Raw genomic sequence first — 13,927 nt, forward strand, 5'->3', positions numbered from 1 at the left:
ATTAGCTTAGGATAATATAATAATATTATAATATATTAAAATATATAATAATAAAATAGCCCTTTAAGACATTTCGTTCAGATGAAGGCCTCAGGAACACTATTGAATACCTGCTAAAATGAACGCCTGGGATCTACTCTGAACCCATGAACTTATTTCCTCATCCCAACCAGCAATAATTAGTCACTTCAAAGATTGTAATACTCTTTAAAAATTCTCTTTCACATATATATATATATATGCATATATATATATATTCCCCACCCCTGTTCAAATGATCAGTTCAATCCACAGTAAGTTTTCCCATGGAAAATTAACTATCAATTTTAAGCATTTTAGACTCATAGTCTTACTACTCTGTGGACCTCATGAATCCTTTTGCTTTTGCCTTGTCTGTGCCCCATTCCCTCTCGATCCCGTATGCATCAGCAGAGAGGGCATTTTCTCATCTGTGATGACATAACTATTTTCCTTTTTAGAATTTTTACTAGATTGCAGGCATTTAGTGTGTCACAGAGTAATGTAGGGTAAGGTGGCCCTTTATTTCTTCAGCCTGTTGTCTGCTTCTTCTCTAATTACATTCAATTAACTATTCATTTCATGACCCTAAGACGTCTTAGTCAGTATTTTCAGATAAATTTTACTTTAAATGTGTAATCAGATATTCCGTTTAGAAACAGTAATCTCTTGTATTAGATGGGACTTGCTATAATCCCTCTGGACAATAGTTAAAACTTCTCCCCAGTACTCAGATACAATATAAGTAAAATTTCTTCATCATTGTGACTTTAAAAAAATAGGTCATTCCTCAATTAAACATAAGAAAGACCCTCAACCAATGATCACGGTTTCTTTTTCTTTTGTGCTCCCCTTTGTTCTGCCCTAAGGCACAAGCTTCTAGAGGAACTTTTGTGTTTACTTGCCATCATCTGTTTTAATTGCCTGCTTATTGTTTGTCTCCCTTAAAGAAGTACACATGATTTTCAGAATGGAATTAGATCATAGCATAGTTAGCAAAGACTGTGTACAAAGTACACCTTGACAGTTAACGGCACAATACTGAAATAAATCAGCCTTTCAGATACCACACAAGTAAACAAAATGCCTCTCAAGAGTTACCTACAGTTTTAACAACTAAAAGCCATCTATATTGTATATGCTGTTCATTCATTTAAAGATTTTGAATAATTAATCACAAATAATAATGATTGTTACATTAGTGGTAACATAACTAATAAATTCTAAGAACTTAGAATGATAACATACTAAGAAAATATTTGCAAATTTTCACTAAAGTTATTGTGTCTCCAGGGTAATATCAGATAGGAGCTGTGGAAACAGTGATGTTATTTCTGTGATGTGGGGATAGATGTAAATTGATTCTGGAAAAATTATAGCATATCCTCTAATTCAGAAACTAGAAAAGGAAATATATATATGTATATATATATCATGTAAAACCATATGTCCAAGAAGAGGTGACGGACTCAGGATAGAAAAGTTTAATCCATAAATATTTGAGAATGTTAATTAGTATCATTCAAAGATAAACTTGGGCTTACACAATAATGACAGTGATCCCAATTCCTTACAAAGTTTGTTCTTGAAGTGACTACCAATGTATTGAGATACAGAATATTAAAATTGGGAAGGAAAGAAAATTTTAAAAATTTCTGGCTTTGATTCCACCTTGCTTAGAATACTTATGACAATAATTTGGTTTCTCAACTAGCTTTTTTATGTGACTTAAAGTTACAATAACTATTAAATTCGTATGACAGCTTTATTATGAAGAATTATTATTATAAACTGAAGTACAAATTACATATTGATTGTAAATTATATACTGATTATCTTTAAATGTTAATGTAGATGAAGATACTATTGTTTTATGTTTATTATAAAATAGGAAATTAAAAATATATAAAATCAACTTCTAGATTCTTATGTAAAATATGTCTCTGGAATTCTATCATCAATGTCATTTTTTGTTGTAAATGATGTCTACTGGATTAAGGTGTGTTCAGGTATGTTTCAGCTGGTGAAAATAGCTACAATATTCAAAGTATTTTTAACTTTTTTAAAAGTTGGCTAACAATATACTATGTAACAAGTTATAAACTAATCCTGATCCATATAAGCCTTTTAATCAAGGGATGACAACAGATATATCTACTGATTTTTTCTAGAAATTTAATATTACATTACATTTGAATAAGTAAAATAGTATGTAATAAATGACTGATTATTAAAAGACAGAAATTCAGTGTGTCTACTGTTTTTTGGTATCATTTCTCAGTAGAGATAAAAAAGTGATGAATTAGTTTAAATGATCATCCCACAACTGTTCATAAAACAATACAGGACCCAATACTTTAATCTTTGGACTTTCAGGCTGACTTACACAATATGGAACATATCTTTCACTGCAGTGATAAGACTTTCTATTAACAAAATATCATCTGGTTGGTGAAAAGAATGAGTCTTTTTGGATGTTATCAGCAGTGACACAAATCAAATACGAATTGGAATTACTCTTCTCTGTTACTTGGAGGGTAAACCATGAAATTATAGATGGGAGCCCCTTATCAACTGTCAGAAAGATAGACAGAAATTTCTGTCACTTCAAGAGCTTAATCTGTTCTGCTGTCAGAATAAAACTTCATGTTTGTCCATATCCCTTCTAGTCTTAACTTCGTTTAACATTTCCACAGTAAATCTACTTACAAATTATTTAAAAATAAGCTATTTCTTATTTAAAAGTTATTTTAATTCCTTTTCTATTAATTTATTAGCTTTATTGTTTTTATCTTTGGATTAATAAGTCTCTCTTGAGAATGGAAGGAATAGTATACCATATACAAAGTATTGCTTAGACTATTATGAAAAATATTTAAAATAAACAAATATTAGTTTAGCTTTCTGAATCCTTAGTAATTTGCAATCCCTGGGCTACCTAGGACATTCTCTGCATAGACCATCATATGAACACAGGTCTAAAGTTCATTCTTCCCAGTTTCCAGAAACATGGAAGCAATCCTTCAAGGTTCCTATACAACATAAGTAACAATATGTAGGTCAATTTTAAATGTCATCCTTACCTAAAGCTACAATAAAGCATATTTCTCTGTATGTTTGTGCAAGTAGTGCAGCATGCCATGCTCTGCACACATTACTGACTGATGTCTTCTCCTCCCATGTAAAGGTGAAGAGAATACTGCAGGCTGGCACACTGGATACTGCTAGGCATGCTGGTGATTAGCTTTCCTCTAAGGTCATTTCACTCTGTCTGAAAGGAATGAGGTTGAAGGTGATATAGCTGGAAACTCAATGTCCTTTGCTGACTTCTGTACACACATAAGCATTCATGCTTGCACATAAACATGTGTATGTACATCACACATACAAAATCGACAGTAACTCCTGTCCTCCACCAAACACATTCATGCAACAGTTTGTGACCAAACACAGTTTGGACTTTATAATAATTTCATTCTTACATAAATGATGTACATTATTCTTGCTTCCAGTTTTTATTATGAGATTAACTCTGTGTGTGTGTGTGTGTATTAATGTATAGAGATATCAGAGAGATACAGCTGTTTGTTAGCAAATGAAATGCTGAGAGGCAAAGTGAAACACAGCCACACAACAATGATTCAAGCATGGGATTTCTTCTCTATCAGATGCCAAGGCAATAGCAATAGCTTCATTATTAAAGCTTAATTTATCTTAATTTGTTTCAGCATAATGTCTTCAATAAAAATAAGCTACTATTCCATTTCTCTTAAACTTAGAGATGTTTATGGGGTTCTGTTATGGTGCAAACTAAAATCTGAGTGAGAAAGTCTGTCATTGTTGCATTTCCAGAAAGAAAACAACATTGGGCACTTTGCGTTCTGATGTTCACTCTAGTAATGCATATCATAATGCAGGCATGAGGAAATATTTTGTGAATTCAAGACAGAAAACAGGTAAGGTAGCTAAGAGAGAAGAAACAATAAATAAATTATACTTTCAGGAAGTTATGCCACTTGGGCTGACAATGCTTCCTATAAGAACTGTACAATAAGGGACATAAGAAACCTCTTTTCTCATGTTGGTCAGGCTATTTATTCTAAGTGATTCCTAGAACAATACTGACTATTTATGCAGCTCCTGGCTGTCTCTCTGGGGTTGAAAGTTAAGTACATATTGCTGGAAATACCCCACACTTAAGGCACATGGCTTGGATGATTCCATACGAATCTAACTTGAGAGCTGAATCCTGTGTTTTAGCTCCCATAGTACCAGAAAACACAATGCAAGTTGCCAAAGGAGGGAAGCAATTAAGCAATCCTATCAAATGCAATACCCATGAGACATAAAAATGATGAGCATGGTGAGATATACACATAGATACAATAATCAGTGCTCTTTTGTTAACAAACTGTTGACTAATTGGATTTAAAGCTCACACAATAAGAGGGAAATCATTCCTGGTACGAGAAATGTAGCCAGTTTCCCTTGGCCAGTGATATAATGAGTCTTACAAATGAACCTATTACTGTAACTTTTCTACAACATCACGGTTATTAACTACATTATAAATCTTATCCTTATGCCCATAGGTAAGTGTAGCTACGGCCCTTCCCAAGGAAGCTTTCTCACAGCCAAATGGAGGCCATCAGAGTAAAACAGCTGTGAACACAGTACAGATATCAGTAGACACAGGGAACACAAACTCCGGTGGGCACATCTATATACACAGCTCTGCACCTATCACTCAGAAGAGAATACAAAAGACATATAAAAAATATTGTAAAGGCAAGGGTATGAGCAAGTCTGCAGTAAAATATTCTTCCTAGTTGAATATACATGACTGGAACAATGGCAATATCAACAGACATGCTAACATGGAAGGAGAAAAATTTCACAGGGTCCAAGGCCTAATCAAAGAACTGCAGGCAGATAAAGACTGCTAGGAATGGGAGAATTTCTCTGTCCCAAGGAGGAATCAATGCTAGGTAGCATCCTTGGTTTTTTTTGTTTTTGTTTTTGTTTTGTTTTTTTGAAATCCCTGGCCTCTGTGTCTTTCCTCGGTTGAGGAGGGAGATTCCAGAATGCCATTTTTTTTAAACCATGGACACTAAAGCCAGAGCCTTGTAGCTGAAGATGATAAGTTCTCGTACTTGCTGGGGTTGGAATATTGCATCCTTGTTTAATTACATCTTTTTTCTTTCTTTTTTTTTTTTTTACTTCAAGCTTGCTTCACATGTCAATCCCAGCTCGCTCTCCCTCCCCTTATCTTCCGCACCCTTCCCCAGCTCCCCCAGGCCCCCACTCAATTCCCATTCCATTCTCCAGAGAGGGTGAGACCATCTGTGGGGGATCCTCAGAGTCTGCCATTGCGTCTAGGGCTGGACCCAGGACCTTCCCCAAGAGATCAGGCTGAGAGAGCATCCCTCACTATGGGAGAGGCACCCAAAGTCCATGTGAATGCCTGGGACAAATACCAGCTTGGCTATCTGTGGAGCCTTTGGCAGTGGATTGGTGGTATCCTTTTAAACGGAGAAAATTCAAAGAAATCTCATTAACCATGAAGCACATATACCAAACAACAAAAGTGGCCTCAACCTGTTATATTTGCATACTTGTGCTTATGCAAACACTATATACATATATATGTGTGTGCTTGTGTGTGTGTGCGTGTGTGTGTGTGAAAAATAAGACAGAATACAATGAAAATGGGCAATTAATTTGAGAAGAAATTATGGGAAGGTTTCGAGGTAGTGTCTTAATTCCATGTTAATAAAAAATATAGGGAAAATTAAATTGTTAGTATTTCAGAAATGAAAACTTCGATACTGTATCTATAGAAGGAGTGGGATACGTATTCCAAAAGTGATTCTACTTGAAGAGATTTGAGTTTTAATTCTAAACAAAATTTATAAAATCACCAAAACTTTTGCAGAGAAACTTGCTTTTAGCAACTTCGAAATGAAACATAAAAACACCAGATTCTTGGAACTCATTTTAAAAAAATAAACAAAGATTAAAAACAAGGAATAGAAAATGCAACTAATTAACACAAGGGATATGTGAATCTATTTTTATTGAACAGAGTATACTATTTAGCAAAAAAAGTCCATGAATATTTAAAGTTGGGAAAGAATAAGGATTTCCAAATGTTAGTAAGTTCATCTTTAAGTTTTTCCATGCTCAGTAGTTGTGAGTTTAAGCCTGACAGTATGTACTGTTTTTGTTGTTTGTTTTTTGTTTATTTTAAATTAATCATGGTATTTTAGTTTTGGCTACATGCATTACTATAATGCCAGCTTTCTTGATACAATGGCACATTAAAGCTGAGAATATGTGTTTAGATTCACAAAAAACATATTCCAATTTTAGATATAATGATAACAACAATATTTTGAAGGATATGATATAGAAATCACTGACTATTTGATTTTCAGTATTATGGGTTTTATCTACATAATAAGCAGAATTATATTTCCTGTATGTTTCCAAATGAATTTTGTTTTTGCTGAAAAACTTTAGAGAATTCTATTTATAATTTTGAGAGATAAATGAGAAAAGAAATACATATATAAAGAATAATGTAATACCATTAATACTTTTGTTTTTTCTAGGGAATTAAAGTCAGTCTTCCTAACTGTTTTTGGATTCTTACAAGAACTGTTTTTCTTATCACTTTAGTTTATCCCCACATATATCACTTCTTTAAACAATCTAAATAAAGTACACCATCTTCCTAATTCTCTAAATTTAAAGAAACATGTCACCACGTATCAATTCTTTAAGTTGTTTTAGTCAGAATTGTGCTGAATCATTGCATTTCCCAAGAAAGAAACAAGGATTAAATCAAACCCACAGCATTCAGTTCAGTATTCACAGCACAGCTCTTCATGTCAAAAGAAAATAACAGTATTTTTTCTTGATAGAAGCATTACTAAAGACTTTCTGTTATAAGACATTTCCATTGTAGAGCTCTGTTGTACATCTTAGAAGGTGACAGCCATGTTAATATCATTGTGAAAATGATTGGGTACATGCACATTTATCAATATACACAAATGTTGTCCACTGAATGTTATAAAGGTTAAAAAGGTATTAAAGAAAACAAAGCCAAATATTTTTCCTTTCCTTATCTCTTTTCACTTTTTGTCACCTTAGTTTTCTCCTCCTGTTAAACATCTTTGCTCACATATATAAAATAATTTAAATTATTTTACCATTTTTGAAAACATACACATGAAGTTGAGGGAGTATGTGTTTTTAAACATCCATTTAAGTGAAAAATAATTTGGTCATTCTTATTGTGTAATAATCACAGTATCATACTAATGGATTAAAATTCTAAAAGGAGATTTACTTGTAGTACATTTTTAATGTACCAATTCATTTAATTATAGAATATGGTTGGGTTCAAAATTCAGTGGAATCAGTTTGTTATTTTTAAGTGGAGAATAGAAATAAGAGGACATTTCTAAAAATCCTTCAGAGTTAGTGTCAAAACAAAAATCAGGTGCACCACTGCACATTGTTGCCAAAGTAATGGCCAGATAGTGGATGGGGCTTGTACTGTAGAAAGAGCCCTGTCCCGGTTAGTTTAAAGATTTTAAAGCCATGTTATTCGAGGACACATCACTGATTTCAGTGGAAGCCCTTTCTTTCTTTTTCAGAAAATTGTTCTATCGTTAATTCTGTGTTTTGGGGTATAAGTGTGATGTATGATATTCTGTGTCCTTGCATACAATCCATGTAAAGGCAGAAGAGGTCATCTGAATCCCCACATCTGGAGTTATCAGCAACTCTTATCCTACCCAATATAAGTAGTGTGTACTGCTCTTTTTGTCCCTGTGAGAGAAGCAAGGATCTTAACTGGTTAGCCTTCCCCCATGCCCACAAACTCTTGCTTATTATGCCAGCTAGGTTTTCACTGCACTATTTTTAAATTCCTTCTAGCTTGAACAATTTCAATTCTACCCAAAACTTTAAAATTCTGGTTTACACTAGACAATAGTTACATAATATACCTCAAAATCTCATACTGGTTTACAAGTTAGGAGACAGGATCTTTAAAATTCAGTTAAAAAACTTTAATAATGCTTGTCAAGTGAAAACATTCTTCTCTTTTATAATTCAAGAGAATTGACTCTGTACGTGTATGTATCTACTTGAAACCCTTCAATAAACTTTGATGCCTCATTGTCACCAAGAGGGGATAACTTCACTCTTTATATCACCTCCAATCATCTCATGCATGTGAAAAAGGTGAGACCTTTGAGCAACTTCTGAGGATGCTTTGTTATCACTTCTCGAACCGCTATGATCCTGTACCTGGATACCTTTTCCATTCTGGTTATGCTCAGTTATCACTGGTGTGAGAACATTGCTTGGAAACACCTTTGCTTGTCTCTGCAAATATTAGCATTTATTGCTGTCTGTTCATGGACCCTCACAGACATCTATAAAGATTCTTCATTTCCACCTATATACTTGTTAGTTGGCATTTTCACAAGTGAAGCTTTTCATACAGTTCCTACTCACAACTACTATTGAGACCAATTTTCCTTGCCACCTTTCCAGTTGCTTTTTCTACTGAACTGAACAATTTAAAAATATTTCTTAGAAATTCCTTCACTAAGATGATAACCACAATGATAGTGGCACTATTTTTATCTTATTTGTGCATAGTTGTATTCCCCATAATAGTATCTGGTTAATATTATTAACTCCATAAATTATATCAAAATTAATGAAGTAATTGACTTAAAATTTGTAAGCAGAATATTTCATAGATAGAAATAAAGAGAATCCATTTAATTTTCCTGTATTAAATTTCTAAATCATTCTCTAAAAAATTTAGCAAACATCTAGATAACAGTTTTATAATGTCTTATAGGGCATGAACCTGCCTCTACAATAAAATTCTAAAGCATGTTAGTGTTACTCAGAATTGTTATGCTGTTATTCTAATATTTTTGTCTGAGTTTATTATTTTCCATAATCAATTCTTTTACTAGTTTAGTATTTATAACACTCTATAGACATTTGTTCTTATACCACTAGAGAGGTATATGCATTATACTCATCAAGGAACTTCTCTTTATAATGGATGGAGATTATTACATAAAACCACAAACTAAATTAAGAACTATGGAACGCTCTGGTGACAAATACATTTAATGAAACACTCCCTCACCTAAGACCCAGGGAACATGTACATAACGGATCAGAAATATTTCAAAGCCAGAGGATAAAGGAGTTTGCAGTGAGATATGTTTTCTAAATAACAGAATCTAAACCCATAATGGCATTCCCACATGTCTCCCAAACATGAGTTGAACAAGGATGAGACCAATGGAGATGTCAAAGTGCTTGAAGAAAAGCTCATGAAGCTTCAACCCTACACAAAGAACTGTAAGCAACTGAGGAAAGCTGGGAATGGGAGATGTAGTCTTTTCAGGGAGGCATACATCAATGGGTTGTCCAATATCAAATAGCTAGTCCTAAAAACATACCTAAAAGTAATGCTGTATGGACTGATCAAATTATATTTAGGAATATATATATATGTATAAATTCATAATGTATATGTATATGCACATATACACATGCTTACAATACAAATTAATGAATTGGAAATTACAGCAAGGAGGGTCTAAGACAGAATTTGGAAGGAGGGAAGGAATGGTAGAAATGTACATTATATTAGAATCTCAAAATTAAACATTAAAAAAGAGAATAATATATTTCCTAACTCTGATATCACATATAATAGAATGAATGAAATTGTATCTTTCAACACTTTTCATGTTTTTATATGACTTCTTTGTGGAGTGTCAAGAGTGGGAAGATTTAGAAGTATGCATGCTTCTCCAAGAAGTCCTAGGAGAAAGAAATCCATCAAATCATCCTCCAAAGCTGAAGGCAATTTGGAGAGTATTATACAGTAATTTTTTAATTGATTGAATCCATTCTTGTTTTTATTCCAGATTACTAGAGATTGTTGTCTACTGCTCAGTGTAAAAACATGGAAAAAGAAGATGCTCCCAAATCTATGCAGAGTACTGCTTGTACTTGATAATTTTGTCTAAATTCTGTGGTACAATGGATTCTGACAGTATTAGATTCATCCTCAGAATAAACACCATGTACCTCCTGGAATTATACTAATTGAAAGTGTATGTCTTTTGTAAAAGTAGTTAAAAGCTAGCATTAATAGCTGGACTTTGATTGAAGTCGACAAGATCTGTTCTTGTAACAAAAGGCTGTAACAAATAATGTGTTGGTCTGGTAAGTGGGAATACACAAATTTCAGATATGCTGTGGCATGTTGCATGCACATGGAAATTACCTTTCAAAGTGGTATGTCAACATCAATTTTCATAGTTTTGTAATATCTCTAATCATAACCAATGGGGTTAGACAAAAACACCTGCTGTTCTTTCTGATATTTGTTTGGAAAATTAGATTCAAAGAAGCATGACTACTATATAACAGATCCCCATCCTGGGATAAAGTGTCCTCGAAGGTGCTTAAAAAGTCAGCGGTTGGTGTAAACACAACATTCTTAAGAGACTAAAGACAATTTCAAATGAATGCATTTGCATTACCTTTCTTAATAGGTTTTCTGACTCAAAACTCAAGTGAGATAAATATGAGTTTTTATTTATGAAGTAGCTACCTGAAGAGAAATTCAAGAACAGATTGAAGCCAAAAATATTTGCATGTGAAATACTTTTGATTCTATCATATTCTCGTTAGCTTAATGAATTTTGAGTACTTCACTCTTCAAATTTCTGTTAAATTATACAAACTCCATTTTTTATACATGATTGTGAAGCTAATGCTTTAGGTATAAGGCCACAGTTTGGGAAGTTGTGTCATTACTTCTAATATTTAAGTTCTTCAAGCAAAAATATGGTTGACATTTGTAGCATAATTTCTTTACAGAATTTGACAATCGATTTTTCTGTACCACTGTGTTGCATGTTTGAGTCTACCATTTTATATAACTTAACAATAATAACTTTTTAAGTTTCAACATTTATGTTAAATGTAAATGTGTTAGATTCATGTGCCATTATAAATGAGAAGCAGTGTATGTTGCAATACTTATAATTTGTTCATTATTTATTAAATTCTTAGTATGATAAATAATTATTGAATATCTGAGTGGCTATGTCAGCTAAATCTTTATTCATTTTAAAATACATCTTTGTGAGTGAAATCATCATACACAAATAGGAGAGATTTTATGAGGTCAGTTTCATTAAATAGTTTTACCCACACATACTTCATTACATACATTACCAGCCCTTCCCACATTTTTAGAGGTGTATTTTTTGTCTAGATCTTGGAACTCATGTTAGTATGTTGATAGCATTTTTCTAGGTATGTTAGAACATCTAACACCAAAGGGGCACTTTAACTTTATGAAACCACACTTCCATTATCTTACAATATAAATAACAGCAAGTTTTAGTAAGTATTGCTTCATCTCAGGTCAGTAATCAAATGTCGTTTATAATTTAAAAGGTGTAATGAATGGTCTTCCCACCAGCCTGGTCCCAGTGTCAAATAACACAGAGAGACCCTATTTGTTACAATGCTGTTGGTCAATGTCCAGGGCTTCTCATTCATAGTTCTGTCTTAAGTATTAACCCATAATTACTAATATATATTTTTGTAAGTACTTGTCTTTCAGAGGACGCCTTCCTAATGTGTCCTCTCCTCCCAGGAGATAACATGGCAACTCTCTACCCTTGACTACTTTTCCCAGAATCTTCCTCAACCTCTAGTCCCATCTATCTTGCTTCCGTATTGACCAACAGTGATTCATTTATCAACATATACACAGAAGGATGTCCCCCATCAAAAAGGGATTTTTTTTTAATTCTTAAAATTAAGGATTCAAACACATAATATGTTTTTGGTACATTTTTATGAACTTTTAGGCTGTTTTCGGTGATTTTGCTTTTAGTCTTTCCTATTATCTTAGTCTTTGAAGAAATACAATTAGTTTCGTAAAACTGCCCATTTGAGGGTTTAGGTTTTTAGATTCTTACAATTTTACTTGCTCTTATTATTCTAATTAAAAGTCTACAAAGTAGGTCTTTCACTTGTTTGGTTAATGTTACAAGGTATTTTATGTTGTTTGTGGCAATTGTAAAAGGTGATGTTTCTCTGAATTCTTTCTCAGCCCTTTAATCCTCTGTATATAGTAATATATATATGTATAAAAAGTCTAGAAAGGAGAACTTTACTGAGATCTGAGTACATTATATCTAAGGAGGAGGCTATGAAATTTCATTAGTGACAACGAATACTTACTATATATTTTAAATCAATATTATCACTGTGTTGTCATGTATGTCATATAGTATAGAAGAGGTTACTGGAAATTGTTGTGAAATATTATTTTAAGATGTGTTACATTTGTTTATGCTATGGAACATTTTAATGTTTAATGATGCAAAGATGTATTGCATTCTTCTGTGTTACATTTAACTCTGTGAAGCTGTGTTACTTTGCCTGTCTAAAATACCTGATTTATCTAACAAAGAGCCGAACAGCCAATAGCAAGGAAGAGGAAAAGATAAGAGAGCTTAGCAGACAAAGAGAATAAAAAGGAGAAAAGAGAGCAAAGTGAGAGGAGAAACCTAGGTAGGGGTTAGCCACCTAGCCAATCATACAGTAATAGTGAAAGTAAGATATACAGAAGTAATTAAAGAAAAACTCCCAGATGAAAAAGTAGATGGGATAATTTAAGTTGAGGAAAGTGGGCTAGAAATAAGCCAAACTAAGGCTGGCCTTTTATAAGTAAGAATTAGCCTCCCTGTGTGATTTATTTGGAAGCTCTGTAGTGGGCCCCCTAAAGGATCAAAGGAGTAAAAAACAACCAGCAACAGAGAATGGAAAGGTTTAAAAGTGATGAAAGAAAGGGAATAGTGGTAAGCAGTTGGCTTAGATTTCAGTAGTGAGAGTTAGTCAAAACTGAAGATAACCAAAAATGCCATATTTATATCATAGTGTAATCAAAACAAAATATTTTACAAGTTTGAGGTGAGTTAACTTAATTGGGTGGATACTTCTGTTCTCACAATATGGCATTAACTGAGAATCCTGGTCATGGGTATGGAATACTGTCCAGTGAATTGTTAGGGTGACCCCAGGTATGTCATTACTCTTGGTTGACCATCAGACAGTCTGATAATTTCCTACTGCTTGAACAGGAATTGCAGAACATAGAGATATGAAGTTATAACTGGGCAGCAAGCCCCCTTTAGCTGGCTAGATTTTATAGTGCTAGAAGAGTAATGGAGATTATAAAGGGAAAAATACAGAAGACATCAGTGATCATTTGTTTGTAAGAAAGACATTTTCTTTCTTTGATATTTGATTAACCACTTATAATCTCATAGCAAAATTCATTTTTACCATATGAGGAAATATTAAGTTAAATCATGAGCTATACTTGCATCAACATTAAAATTGGGAGATGACAACCCAACTCAACACCATTTTACCCGGTACACCATGTTCTCAGTCAAGGTGAAAATTCTCTGCAGTGAAATTATACATGGAACATCAGTGAATCAGGCAAACTGCCAGAGTTGGAAACACAGTGTCTGGAAGGGACACAGAACAGGCTGGCGCTCTAGTTCCCATTGCTCATAGCAGACAGCTACTAGGGTAATAGCCACACACTTCAAGCTGTTCCTTATAATTTCAGTACATGGAGAGAGTTATATTCATAATTATATAAGCTAAAAGACAAAAGAATTTGTAAATACCAAACCAAGCATAATAACAGACTGACGTATTACCAAACTGGTTTTGGTAATACCAGAATAAAGTGGTTGTGAATTTTTAAACAGACAGGTGTAGCTGTTCAGGAGTAGCTCAGGGTGAGAAT

General features: G+C 33.4%; 1 protein-coding gene across 3 annotated transcripts in view; it reads right to left on the reverse strand.

Moving 5' to 3' along the window:
* Brinp3 (BMP/retinoic acid inducible neural specific 3) overlaps positions 1–13,927 on the reverse strand; it is a 367,648-nt gene that overhangs the window by 6,711 nt on the left and 347,010 nt on the right. The window lies entirely within an intron of this gene.

This window comes from Mesocricetus auratus, unplaced genomic scaffold (genome assembly GCF_017639785.1).
Source record: "Mesocricetus auratus isolate SY011 unplaced genomic scaffold, BCM_Maur_2.0 Super-Scaffold_100676, whole genome shotgun sequence".
Taxonomy (NCBI): Eukaryota; Metazoa; Chordata; class Mammalia; order Rodentia; family Cricetidae; genus Mesocricetus; species Mesocricetus auratus.